Source organism: Peromyscus leucopus, chromosome 12 (genome assembly GCF_004664715.2).
Source record: "Peromyscus leucopus breed LL Stock chromosome 12, UCI_PerLeu_2.1, whole genome shotgun sequence".
NCBI lineage: Eukaryota > Metazoa > Chordata > Mammalia > Rodentia > Cricetidae > Peromyscus > Peromyscus leucopus.
Window position 1 is genome coordinate 43,568,992 of NC_051073.1, and position 14,087 is coordinate 43,583,078.

Consider the following 14,087-nt stretch of genomic DNA (forward strand, 5'->3'; position numbering starts at 1 on the left):
AACTAATGGCCTATTCCCAAAAGGAGAAATCTTAGGCCTTAATTTTAGGGTGAAAGCATTTTGGTCTTATTTCTAAGATGGCTCATTTTGGTCTCACAAAAGGAACACTGTTGAGTGTCTTGTTTCAAACCTCAAGCTCAGCTCTTTTTCTTACAAGCCAAGGGCCCACATGCCTAATAATGGCACAGTCCTTACAGGTCTGGGCCTTGCTACCTCTTTAAGTAACCAAGGAAGTGCCACACAGACTGGTTACAGGTCTCACTGAATGGAGGCAATGCTTCCATTGAGGTTCTTTTTTACTGGTATGTCAAATAACAATCAAAGGCAACTCAAAGAAGGAAAAGAAGAGGAAGAGGCAGCATGTAAGAGGAAAAGTTTAATTAACAACAACAAATAAATTATGTAGGCCAGGCAGTGGGTGCACATACCTTTAATCCCAGCACTCAGGAGGCAGAGCCAGGTGGAGTGAGTTCCAGGCCAGCCTGGTTTACAGAGCAAGATTTAGGACAGGCACCAAAACTACACAGAAGAACCGTGTCTCAAAAATAAATAAATAAATAAATAAATAAATAAATAAATAATGTTTTGCCAAAACAAGTTAGAGAAAAAATTTTTTCTTAACTCTGTTGATGAATAAAAATAAAGGTGATGAATAATTGTTAACTTAAACACTGAATCCTTATACAAATTCTATTTTTAGGATGGGATAAAAATAGATTTTTTGATATGATGAAAATCCTATCTATAATTTCATTATATGAATATAAAGTGCAATAAACTCTATTTTTGCTTCCCTGTAACTATATATTGCCTTCAAGTAGATGATTTAATGGGTGTAGGATTTTTTTTTTTTTTTTTTTTTTGAGACAGGGTTTCTCTGTGTAGGTTTGGAGCCCTTCCTGGATCTCGCTCTGTAGACCAGGCTGGCCTCGAACTCACAGAGATCTACCTGCCTTTGCCTCCTGAGTGCTGGGATTAAAGGCGTGGACCACCACCGCCCGGCTGGGTGTGGATTTTAAACTGAAAATCCCTACAAGCTTTCATTGTGTATTATAAAGCTCATTGGGCTACATGGTTTCCAATGAGAAGTCAGATAATGGATACTGTTTTTAATTTGAATGTGATGCTACAGTTCTCTCAATCTTTTAATATTTGGGTTTTTTTTTCTGTCATTGTAAACCCATTTTCCTGTAACTATACCACTGTATTAAAATATTTAAAAGTGGATGGTTGAAACCTATGCCTGTGGTGATATTTTATTTGTATGTTAATAAGTAAAATTTGCCTGGAGATCAGAGGAAATAGCAAGCCATTAACATAAAAATCAGGCAATGGTAGCACACGCCCTTAATCCAATCACTTGGCAGGCAGGGTCTCTGTGTGTTCAGGGTCACACTAGGGAACAGAGTCAAGCGTGTGATGCAGGCCTTTAATCCCAGTACCAACCATAGAGACCTGGAGGTCTGAATAGACAGGCAGTACCAAGGAAGTGAGGCAGTTGTGCTAAGAGCCAATGAGAGGGCAGAATAGCAAAGCAATAAAAGCCTGGGTAGACAGGAAGTCATGGCATTTTTGGAAGCTACAGAGCTGGTGAGGTAAGGTGGTTGGTGGCTCTCACTATTTCCCGATCTCTAAGGCTTTCACCCCTATATTTGGCTCTGTGTTCTTTATTTAATAAGACTGGTTAGAAATTTGTCTACATATGCCAAACTCAACATATTGACCAACTCAAGAACAACCAATTATTTTTTTTTCTTGAATATGTGTTGTACTTTCCAGTGCCATTGTAAGTCTAGTAATGTTACTGTTGCTGAATGTTGACCATATAACTTGACATGCAGCCTCTGTAATAACCTTGTTTTATTGTTTGCTTGGTAAGCAGTGCTTGTATAATCTGTCTGAACAAGTCATTCAGTAACTGGTGCCCCTGATCTTTTTTTATTAATTGTCTAAGCATGCTAAAGTGAAGTACTCCAGTGTCTCTGTAGATTAGTGATAGGTACAGTACTTTTACTGCGATGACATGAGATTATAGGCTTCTAATTTGTGCTAAAATAACATATACATGTGACCTGGTCTCCCCTATATTTCTGAAGTCCTCAGTCTTTGTGTTCAGATCTCCCAAACCAGGAAGGCCCATGTAGAAAGAGAACCCAGTGGCCCATTGGGACTTTTAAGTTTTATGTTATCCTCTTTATGTTGGGTGGTGTTGCAGATATTTGCTTATTTTGTTTTAAGACATAAGCACTTTTGTTCTGTTATGTACTCATAATATTGAAATATGAGACTCCATTGTCTTCTGTGATTTGTAGCTCAGGGTAATGGAAGTATTTTTAAGCCATATTTGTATCTCAGAGTGCTGTAAGTCAGTAATATGTCATCTTCCTATCAGACTCCAGGGGGTATGATCAAAGCAGCATGATTAAGTTGGGATAGCCAGAGACAATTAAAATAAAGCTTGGTTTGAACATTAGCTTCTTAGCATATTTGATGTATGAAAACAATTTCTGAGTCTCACTATTATTTTCCACATGCCAGTGATTTATAAAGCCTCATTTCTATGGTGTAAGTGAAGTTTACCAAATAAGTCCTACTGGATTTTCAAAACAAAGCAAACAAACAGCCCTCTTCTTTTATTTTACTTCATTGTGTGCAATCACATCTACCCAATTTTCTTTTCTAGATATCTTATTATCAGCGACTAAACATTCCTGATTCTTCCACAATTCCCTTTCAAGAAGGGCTGAAAATACTTATTGTTAAAATCCATTGCAGCCTTTCTTTCCTTTGAGAGGTTTTGTCTTCTTATACATATGAAATAAAATATTAGTAGGCTTCTTATTCATTTCACTAAAACATGGTTGATTAGCTAGTGCCAAACATCAATATCAAGCATGCTATCATAAGAATCTCTCTTTGTTTGTGCTGCCGATAACTAGGATCCCTTTTCTTTCGATGATTCAGTTCTGCCATTGGGGTGCTGCTTCTCCATGACCAAATTAAGCCATTCACATTTAATTCACCAAATGTTCAGCAACATCTTCAACTCTAACAACCAGCATAAGAAGAAGACTATTAACAAAACACTTCAAAAATATTGTTATCCCTTGCTCAATTTTGTGTCTTATGCTGGTAGTGAAGGGCATGTTTTCCTGGCTTTCCTACTGTGAAGAATTAGGTTTCACATAGCTTACCCATTCTGACCTTGCAATTTTCATGAGCTTTCAGATCCCTTCATCAGCATTAAGCCAAGAAACATCAGGCATCTATAACTCCTTTTCAGTAGGCCATCCTTTTCAAATGCTTCAGCCAACCAACCAAACCAACTCTTGACACTTTTTTAATCTGCGAAAATTTCCACATTAAACCTGGAATCCCTACTCAGTGAGCTCGTATCCATTCACTCAGCCTAATCCAGTATCATGTTTATTCCACAATTATTCCTCACTTTCAAAATTAACTCCCACACATATTTTTCTGATGTTGGAGTTGAAGATGAATGAATTAGCAAACACATCAAGCTCTTCAGTGTTGTAGCACACCTTCTCATACTTTTTATCTTCCCTCTAGTAGACTGCGTAGCCTTAAGTCTTGATATAGGTCAAGACGCAATAAATCATGGGAACAGAAGGCTATCCGTATTGTCTTGACTGGCATCTCCTTCCTAGAAGATCGCTGCAGTTTAGGTAGATAATGTAGGAGTTTTTTCTGTCTGACAGGGTAGAGAGGACAATACTACAGAGGACAATGAGTAGTGACACATCCTCTGCGATGAGTGAAGAGATTTCTTTCTCATACAAAATCAACCTTTCAGAATCAGAGGGCCAAAAGTCCTCAAGCTAATTGAGTTTTCTGCAAAACAAGTCTTGTTGTCTGAACTGATGAGTCTTCTCTCTAGTCCCTGTGTCATAACTTACTTCAAAGGGATATTGATCATCTGTATTCTCTGCAAAATATCACATACTTCCAGTACATTGATGACATTGTGCTGATTGGACCAAGTGAACAGGAAGTAGCAACCACATTGAGCTTGTTGGTAACACATATGTGCATCAGAGGGTAGAAAAATTAATCTAACCTAAATTTCAAAGGACTTTGACCTGAGTGAATTTTTTCCAGTGGTATGAGGCATAGAGAGATAGTCCTTTAAAGTTTATGAATAAGTTGTGTGACATTGCCCCTTCCTCCACCAAGAAATAAGAACAATGTTTAGTAAGCCTATTTGGGTTCTCGAAGCAGCACCCCATTCAGATATGTTACTTTAGTACATATGTCAAGTGACTTGAAAAACACATAGCTTGGAGTGAGGCCTTAAAAAGGAAAAGGCACCTCAAAAAGTGCACACTGCTATACAGGCTGCTTTACCATGCAGACCATACCATCTAGCCGAATGAATAGTACCTGAAGTATTAGTGGCAGATAGGAATATCGCTTGGATCCTTTGGCAGGCCTATTTAGGTTATTCACAGCACACATCCCTGAGATTTGGGATCAATATTCTACCATGATTTGTAGACATCTCTTCTTAGAGAGACAGCTCTTGGTCTGCTATTGGAACTTAGTGGAAGCTGAACATTTGACGGTTGTCCAAAAGGTTACTATGTGACCTGAGTTGCTCATCATGAGCTGGGTATTGTCTGGACACACCATGCCATAAATTAGGACAGGCTGTGCAACAATGTTTTATCAAATGAGACTGCTATATATGTGATGAGACGCAAGCAGGTCTTGAGGACATAAGTTACATGAAAATGCCCATAGTTTCTGCTAGTGTTATAGTGCCTTCTGTTCCCAAGCATGCACATATGGCTTAATTGGGTGTGCCCTAAGAATAATTGACTGCAGAAGTTAAGACTAGGCCCTCATTTATTCATGGTTCTGCATAATATACTACAAGAAGTTGACAGATGCAGCATTCCATTCCTTTTCTGAGAGAACCGGAAAGACACAAGTGAAACCTAATCTTCTGGTATTATACATGGTCACACATTGTGTTTGGAGGGAGACATGGCCAGATGTGCTACTGTTTACTTGTCCATGTGCTGTAGTCAGTGGTTTGGCTGAATGGTCATGGACTTAGAAAGGAATGGATTATATAATGTGTGAGAAAAGACATTCGGAGAAGTATGTGGATAAAGCTCTCCAAATGAGCAATGATGTAAATATTCTTGTGTCTTGTATAAGTGATCATCTAAAGGTAAGTTTAGCAGAGGAGGAGTTCAATAATAAGGTAGAGTGATCAGTTCTGTTCTAGCAATAATCAGCCTCTTTCTCTAGCCTTTCCTTTCCCTATGTGTCACGAGCAAACTAGCCATTTTGGCAGAAATGGAGGTTGCTTGGGGTCTCCACAAAATGGACTTTCATGCATCAAGCCTGACCTGGCTGCACGTTCTGTGAGTGCTGGGTCTGAAACAACAGAAAACAACACAATGAAATTAGACAGAAAAACTCTTAGCTACTTTCACCTACAATTTCTTTCAAGAATTATGAATACTTTGCTATATTATCTCTAATTAAATTGTTCTTGTCTTCCACAGTTCACAAGTGACACTATCCAAAGGTATATAGACTTCTCATTGAATGTCTTATGAGATAATTACTCAGTTATAGTTATTTCTTCTGGAGATCAAACCACACAACTTTGTTATATGATACTGGCCCTTTTTTAGTATAGTTTACAGTTTCTGTTTCAGAAACTTGAGATTTAATTATTTCTATTGTTTTGTCATTTTACCTGTGTTATTTTTTCCCTGATAATTAGGAGATGGGAAATGTCTACTAAAGCCAGGATTAAATATCACTTCTGTTCTATCTTGATAGCTTACTCAAATTGCCTTTGAAAAACTTATATTTACTCCAACACTTATGACTAAGACACTATTGTTCCTGGGAGTTGCTTAGAAAATCCTGACTTGATAAGCTCTAGCAATTTTTCCTATTGAGTTTTTAACTACAAGTGCTTTATGGGAGAAACATAGCAAGTATCTAAACAAAGTCTATGATTTGTCTCAACTAAACATTTCCATGTATCAATCAATAGCTCTACAGAAACTTTAGGACATGTTTCACTGTATTTTCTAAATTTTATATAATTAATGATGTCTTTCTTAAAATACATCTTGCTAAGGAAATTAATAAACATTAAAAGACAAATGTCCTCTGGTGTTAAATAAAAATAATTAGGCCAATTCGATTTGAAAAGTCTTCATGTAAAGATTAATAAGTGTCTTAAAGCAATCATTTAGAGATATTGTCAAGGAAATATGTTCCATGGTCATATGATAGGAGATCAATGGAAAAGATTATGAATTCAGCATTTGTTTATGGTGAGAGTCTTTATTTCAAACATTGAAATACATCCTAAAAACAATCTTAAATGATAAATAGCTTGTATTTTAAACAAGACCAGTAAGATATAGACAGGTTACATTATCTAAAATGACACAATTTCTAAATGGTGGGATCGGTGTGCAAATTTATCCAGTCTGACTCTTGAAACTTAATTATTAAGTTGGATATAACACTTAAGGCCTCCATCATTTACTGATATATTTATAATGGTTATTACATGTAGCACCATCTTTTATGGGACAGAAAATCATGAGCACATTAGGGCATATTTATCCACGCATTCCTATGATTATCTGGCTCAACATAAGCCTTGTTTCTACATGGATCATGCTAAAATCATAACTTTTAACCAAGTAGAAATGTTCTGAAGTGGAAAGCTGAGGATTTAAAATCTGGTGCTTGCTTCCTATTAACTTCTCTTAGACCTTGATTATAAATCTTTCCAATGTGTTAAATTGTGAAGCTATATTAAATTGTACAAGAAAAGGTTTTATCCTCTATATCATAATTAATTCAAAGAGATGTGGGTGAATCTACATGCATTAATGCTGACATTTAAAAAGATATTGTCAAATTCACTAATTTTTCAAAGATATAACTGGGGAGAAAATATTTTCTCCTTAAGAAAACAAATATCTTTTTTCAAAATATTTAACACCTTCAACTGAAATTCTAGCCTCTCAATTAAGCAAAACAATCTTTTTTCCATAATAATGTACTTTACCCATGGATTAGTTTTCATAGGTATTATGACAAACATACTCAACAACAGATATATATATATATATATATTCATATATAACAATACACATATATGACTATATATACAATATCTATGATAATAACTTTTATCAATTTTTAATTTAAGAGATACAAATTTCTGAAAATGTGCCAAGGCATGAAGTCAACATGTTGTGTACATTAGTATTTCAATTACCATCCCTTTCAATGAAGAATATAACAATTAATCAACAAGTTATGTTCTTATAATATTAGTTTGCTAAAAGTAAAAGTGGCAAAAGTCAGTAAGCAAGGGCACAGATTGGAATCTACAAAGTTAGGTTTCCAATTTTACTTTAACATTTGTTTCCTACTGAGTCTCTATTGCCCCCATGTTTGAGAGATTGGCAGGAGGTATTGTGCTTTCTTTTATTTAAAACTCAATGGTATGCAGTTTTGCTTTGTCCTAGATAGAGTTTCCCCATGGTATGTTGGTCTTTGTTAATTCCCAGTTGGATAGGTAGTACACATGACGCTTTTCTTGAAAAATCTCCAGACATTTCATACTGTGAAAAACACAGCAGTTTGATTCAAGCCTAGTGAGCAACTTTGACATTTGCCGAGCGAGGACACTGCTCCACACTGGACATCTGGCTGCAGAAGGTTTTCCAATTATTTTTCTCAATTGTTTCCAAAGAGAGAATGCTTCTTTCTGCATCATTACTCCGAGCTCCCTTTCCTCTTATCCGCAAGTTGTAGATACAGCCCAGTGTCAGATGGCGGTCAGAGACTGTTTCAGGCATTAGAGGACTTGCACTCAATTTTTAGTTCTGTCATATTGACGTTTTCCACATAGTCAATATCTCCATTCTTTACAAATGACCCACTTTCACGCATATTTTTTAAAGCAGTACTACACATACAAAAGCTTTGCTTAAACATTCTTACTAGCAGTGAGTTGCTTAGGGGTAGTGTCTTACTTCTCTTTCAGTTTAAAAGGATTAGAACAAGGATCTCCACTGGAAATCCAGTTTATCAGTTTTCTGCATTATTTTAGTGCAGAAATTTAAAACAAGAAAACAAACATTTTCTTATTTTTTACCTGACATGCTCACTACTCATTGCTCCATTCTTTAACTATTACTATATAACTTTTTTCCTAGGAATTATCATGAGTATGCTTAACTGCTATATAATATATACTTTTTTCATTTAAGTTAACATCACACTGTGAGAACTTCCTGTCCTATACCTTCATGTCTCATTTAGCTCTAAAAAAATGAGGAAATGCTTGTTAAGAAGCTTCCATTTCTCAAATTTTGTAAATGAAGTACTAAGATGATGAGATTATTTGATAAGAAATAAACAGGCTATACAGTGTTTTTAAAGAGGGAATATTTTTATAGGAAATCACAAATACTAGTATAAATGTGATAAGTTGTGTTATGGTTTAGAACATTACAAAGACTGGTTAACAGGTAGATCTTGAAGTAAAATAAGTAAATGTTTAGAAATCAAGATTGTATATCTTTCCAGGGGATAAAGAAGACAAAAAAAATCAAGGGACAGGTAAAGCTTTAGTATTCCTGAGAAAAGTTCACGTTTGATGAAATTAAATAAGAATAATATTTAGAAAATTTGCAAAGCCAGGAAGTACTATATTTCTTTCTCAGTGGATACTGGCATGGTACTGATAGTCATTGTCTTGATGCTGATTACATTTCAAGATTGGCATGGAAGAAAATAAGGGAGAGGGGACTAACATGGAAATGAGGCAATGAGGTATCTGTTCAGTTAGGATGATGTTAGAAAGTGATTCAGCACACAGATTAGCTATGTTCCAAACATTCCTGCTAGAAAATTGATAGAAAAGTAAACTTTTATTTTAAGTAAAAGGAGTAAGCACAGAAAGATAAATATATAAAAATATGTAACCTGTATTAAAATTTTAAATATTAATGAATAATTTGCATACTATGTGTTATGTAATATAATTATCATATGTAATATAAATAAACATATAATTATGTTGTATGCATATATATGATTCTCTGCCTAATTAACATATTTTAGCTTTTGTTTGTAGGTTATAGATTTTGAATTCTTCCTTTTCTGATGATGGTGATGATATCATCATGAGAACATAATTACAGGATCTCATTTAAGTCTAGTTGTTTCCAAAAGATCTCCTCTTTAAATACCACTACATTATGGCTTACTATCAATGTATTCCAATATACCTGTAAGATATAAGGGATGTGATAAGTAGTAGATCAGATGTGGTAGTTGACAGGTCCATATAAGTATAATATATACATGTATCAGTGGTGATATCTAGCTGTGATCTCTCTCTCATCCACAATAATAACCAGCCTGACAAGATTTCCTCGATTATCATGAATGTTCCAGAGGTAAACAATGGCCTTCTGATAGGATGTAGGGTCTACCCCACAGGAGGAAACATACATCTGATACTGTAAACCTGTCCAAAATCCCATGGCTATTGATGTCATACACCCTAATGGAGACTCTACTTCTGATTTATAACCTAAATGCACATAGCATCAAATTGACTTCATTTCAAGATAGGGTTTCTCTATGTAGCTTTGGAGCCTGTCCTGGAACTCGCTCTGTAGACCAGGCTGGCCACAAACTCACAGAGATCCACCTGTCTCTGCCTCCCGAGTGCTGGGATTAAAGGTGTGTGCCACCACCACCCGGCTCAAATTGTCTTCTAAATCCTTAAATTCTAATCAGTATATTAGTGCAAGTCTCATACCTCATAAGAGAAGTCACAAGATAAGGCAGTCAACACAGACACATCCAACCACTTCAAAGAGCAGAGAATAAGTGACATGGCTTGCTCAGTCTGACATTGGACATCTATATCACCTGCTTCCCTCAAGGCTCAGCAAACATTGCAGAAGAGGGGTCAGAAGCAGTCTAAGAGCCAGAGATAAAAGAGGACCGCTGCAAACAGTGGCTTTTAGGTATGACAGGACTGGTATACTCATGCACTCAACACTGATGTGGAAACCTGAACAATATCAAGTCAGTCATCTTTCCAGCAGGGATCGAGGAAGGGCTTATAAGGCCCTGATCCTAGCTGAAAACGAGTGTCCACTGATGACTACAGTGGGAAGACTTGACAGCTTTCTTCATGAATGTCAGCTCTCCTAGGTTCCTCCTCTGCAGTAGACAGCCCCAATTGCATTCAGTTGGCTATAATTTTTTAAATAAGAAGTTATTAATTTTTTGGAATTTTTATGGGTTATCTAGGATAAGTTGTAGAAGATGAAGAGGGTATAGATATCATCAAATATATATTGTATATATGTATAAAATTCTCAAAAAATAGATAAGTGAAGCAACATATAAAGAAAGGAATTTGGTTTTATCACATGGTCAATAGGCATCAATTTGGATGAAATGGGAAAAGAGAAACAATAATTAGGATTTTAAATGAGATGGGTCTATTACCAGAAAAATACCTTCACTGTTACCATAAGTTTAACATTTAGAAAAATATAACAAATATATTGGACAATTTTTTTAAAATACTCTTTAAAAGGAGAAATTACTGTGAAGTGACAGTAATAGATGACCCATTTTTTTTTCTTTTCATTTTTTAATTCCTGTGGTCAACTTAAGAATATCTTGTGTGGAAATGCAAACTTGTCAATAGTTCATCTTTAATACCCCATTGCAGTGAAAGAGGAGTTCAATGGACACAATTAGTTTGCATGGTCAATGATGTGCCTATTAATTCTTGAAGAAACTGGTAGAGCACATTCTAGTGTAAAGGCAGATACTTCCCCATTGCCACCTTTACTTTTCAGATGAAATGTCAACATAAGTTACAGCCGGAGATGAATGAGATCAAAGTAGTTCCTGTTGATTAGGTACAGCCAGGTCTCCTTTAATTAGATTCTCTAGCTCCCATCTAAAACTTCATCACCTGTTAAACTCTAGCAATCAAAGTTTTTAATGTGGACACATTATTCATTTTAACCACCGCAGATGTACATTCCCCTTGAATTTGGAAAATGTTACCTCTGATCCATCGGCAATAAAGAATTTGCAGACAATGATGTGAAAAAACACTCTTTTAAACATCATTTTCAGACTGATAATTAATGAAAAATACCTTTCTGCATAGAGAAAATGACTGTTTATTACGTGAATTGGATCAGATTCATTTACATCTCAAAATTTCTTAAGTAGAGGTTGTTTTCCATACAGCACTTCCACAAGAAGTCATTTGTCCTTATAGTTTTTGCTCATTATTTCTTTTAAAAGTCTAAATATACAGGAAATCAGTGCTAAGAATTGAAGTAGTGACTGAATTTTTGAAGGTTTAATATCATGAAACTCACATCATCAGGAAGCTATTTTACATTTCTGAATTCTTATAGCTCAAAGTGACTACTGTATTACATTATAATTGTATTTTATGTTCTTGACAAAATGGGAATTTTATGATCTCCTAATTTGTAGAATGATAACATCTCCTATATTATATGTTCAGTTTTAATGCTAACCTTATCAGGTAAATCAAAAAGAAATTAAATTATTAATTTGTGTTTAAACAACACAATACCTTTCAAGTCAATTGAAGTATTTTTTGGGTATTAAAACCACTACATGTTCCAAGATATTATAAAAATCTTAACTTTATTCCAGTGTTCTTTGCTTATACTTTTTTTCTCTTGCTTATGAAAATTTAAGACATAGGAAAGGACAGTACCATAATACTTAAAGATATCTGGAACATATTAATAGAACTGTTGTACACTGTGCCTGACCCTATAAGTATCAATGTCCAAACTGCAAATTTTCCTTGTTTTCTGCTTTATGAGAAACTTCTGGGTATCTTAGAAATTAACACATTTGGGGAAGGGATGTAGAAAATTTATGAATTCCATATACTAACTTGGATCAGGGTACCTCAGTATGATCGGCTGCAAAACAGAAGGAACATGAATGATAGAGTTATGCAAATCTTGAGATCTGCTGGTGTAGTAACAACCATCCTATCTTACTGAAGTTTTGGGTTCTGTTATAAAATAGACTCTGATGTGGAAAAAAATAACAGAGCCCAAGAAATGATCATGCCTTGTATCTCACACTTGTCTCAAACTGTTGATAAAACACCTTTACAAAATGCCAGGCATTGCGACCCACACATTAATCCTGGCTCTTGGGAGGCAGAGACAGGCAGATCATTTTTAGTTCTAGAGAACATGATTTCCAAGTCAGGCAAGGATAAACAGGGAGACCCCTATTTCAAAATAAAATACATAAGTTACACCAAAAAAAAAAAAAAAAAAACCAAAACAACTTGACCAAAAAAAAAAAAAAAACCAAAAAACAAAAACAACAACAACAAAAACCAAAACCAAAAACAACAACAACAACAAAAAACCCTAAGTAAGATGGAGTTTCCTTGAGCTCACAGATCAAGGGTACAGCCTACCATGTCAGGGGCATCATGTATTATGTTGAGTTTGCAGTCCAGAATCAAAAAAGAATGAATGCCAGCATTCATCTTTCCCCATTTAATTTAGTCCAATAGTTATGTGGCTCTTCTCATTTTTGTTAAGCCACTGTAAATATTCCCTCACAGGCATGCTCAGGAGTTAGTCTCCTAGGTGATTCCAGACCCTGTCAAGTTGGAAACATTAATCAACACAGCATCCTGATCCCCAGAACACATGAACATTTTCATTACCTGGTGAGATTGCTACAGATACTAACATGGAAACTATCTTGAATTATTTGTTGGGAACAATGGACTCACAGCATTTTGTTTATGTAAAAAAAAAAGGGCGAGGACAAGAGTTACAGAGTTAGAATAGAATAGATGACTATGGAAACATAATTAGACTAAAATGAACTCCATTGCTGACTTTGGAGACAGAGAGCAACTAGTATGAGGAATATGGATGACCTCTTACAAATGAAAAAGGAAAAAAAAAAAAAAAAAAAAAAAAAAAAAAAAAAAAAAAAACCTGTTGGTCCTATGAGATTCAAGAAGTAATTCAATCATCCCAACATCTTAATTTTAGCTTATAAGAGTAATTTTCTACTTATGACCCTAAGAACTATAAGACAATAAATTTGCAAACCACAAGACTCACAGCAATTTTTATCAGAAGCGATTGGAAGCTAATGCAATTCTCAGTGTAAGATATTATGAGAATTCAGTTTTCTCAGCTCATGATAAGGTCTCCAGAAACATTAGGGTTTTTTTTTGTTTGTTTATTTGTTTGTTTGTTTTATATTGTGAAGGATATAAAGGATGTTTAAGTACAGGTTTGCTGGAAGGAAATTGTGAGGAGATGCTTCTTTCCAAGTCACTGAATCCACACATAAATGTCTTTAATTTTAGGGAAGGGCTCAATAAAGGACTCAGGTAAAGTAAAAAAAAAAAAGTGTTTTGTTTTTTTTTCTCCTAGCATAAGTATGAACTGTACAATGTTCCCTGGGTTTTAAAGTATAGTGATGTTTTCTTGTGTGCTGAATACTCAATCACCTCACTTCACTTACTCTGTGCTCTCCTCCTGGCACTAGCACATTATCAACTGTGTGTTTTCCTCTCTACCCTGTGGAGTTCAATCACAGGTTAGAAGTTTCAATTGTTTTATAGCTTCAAGACACATTTAGGTTCTTTTGAGTTGACCAAAAAAAAAAAAAATCCAACCTAACAGGATGAAAAAATAAACACTTGTGCCTCTTGGAATGTGTATGATTATGTGTTACTGGTTAGAAATATATTCTCAAATTTAGAGCAAGAGACTGCCACAGGGGTCAGAACTTCTTGTAGGGCTGAAAAACATACTAGACCACTGAGATGTTCTTAGGAGTTCTAGATAAACACACACATCCCAACGTGCATGTTTCCATGTCCAGCATCTGGTTCTTATAACCCTCCCCATTGTACCCAGCCTCAATGAGAAAATAAAACTTATTTAAACAAATTGGAAGGAGTTGTATTGAGCTTAACAACATGTTTT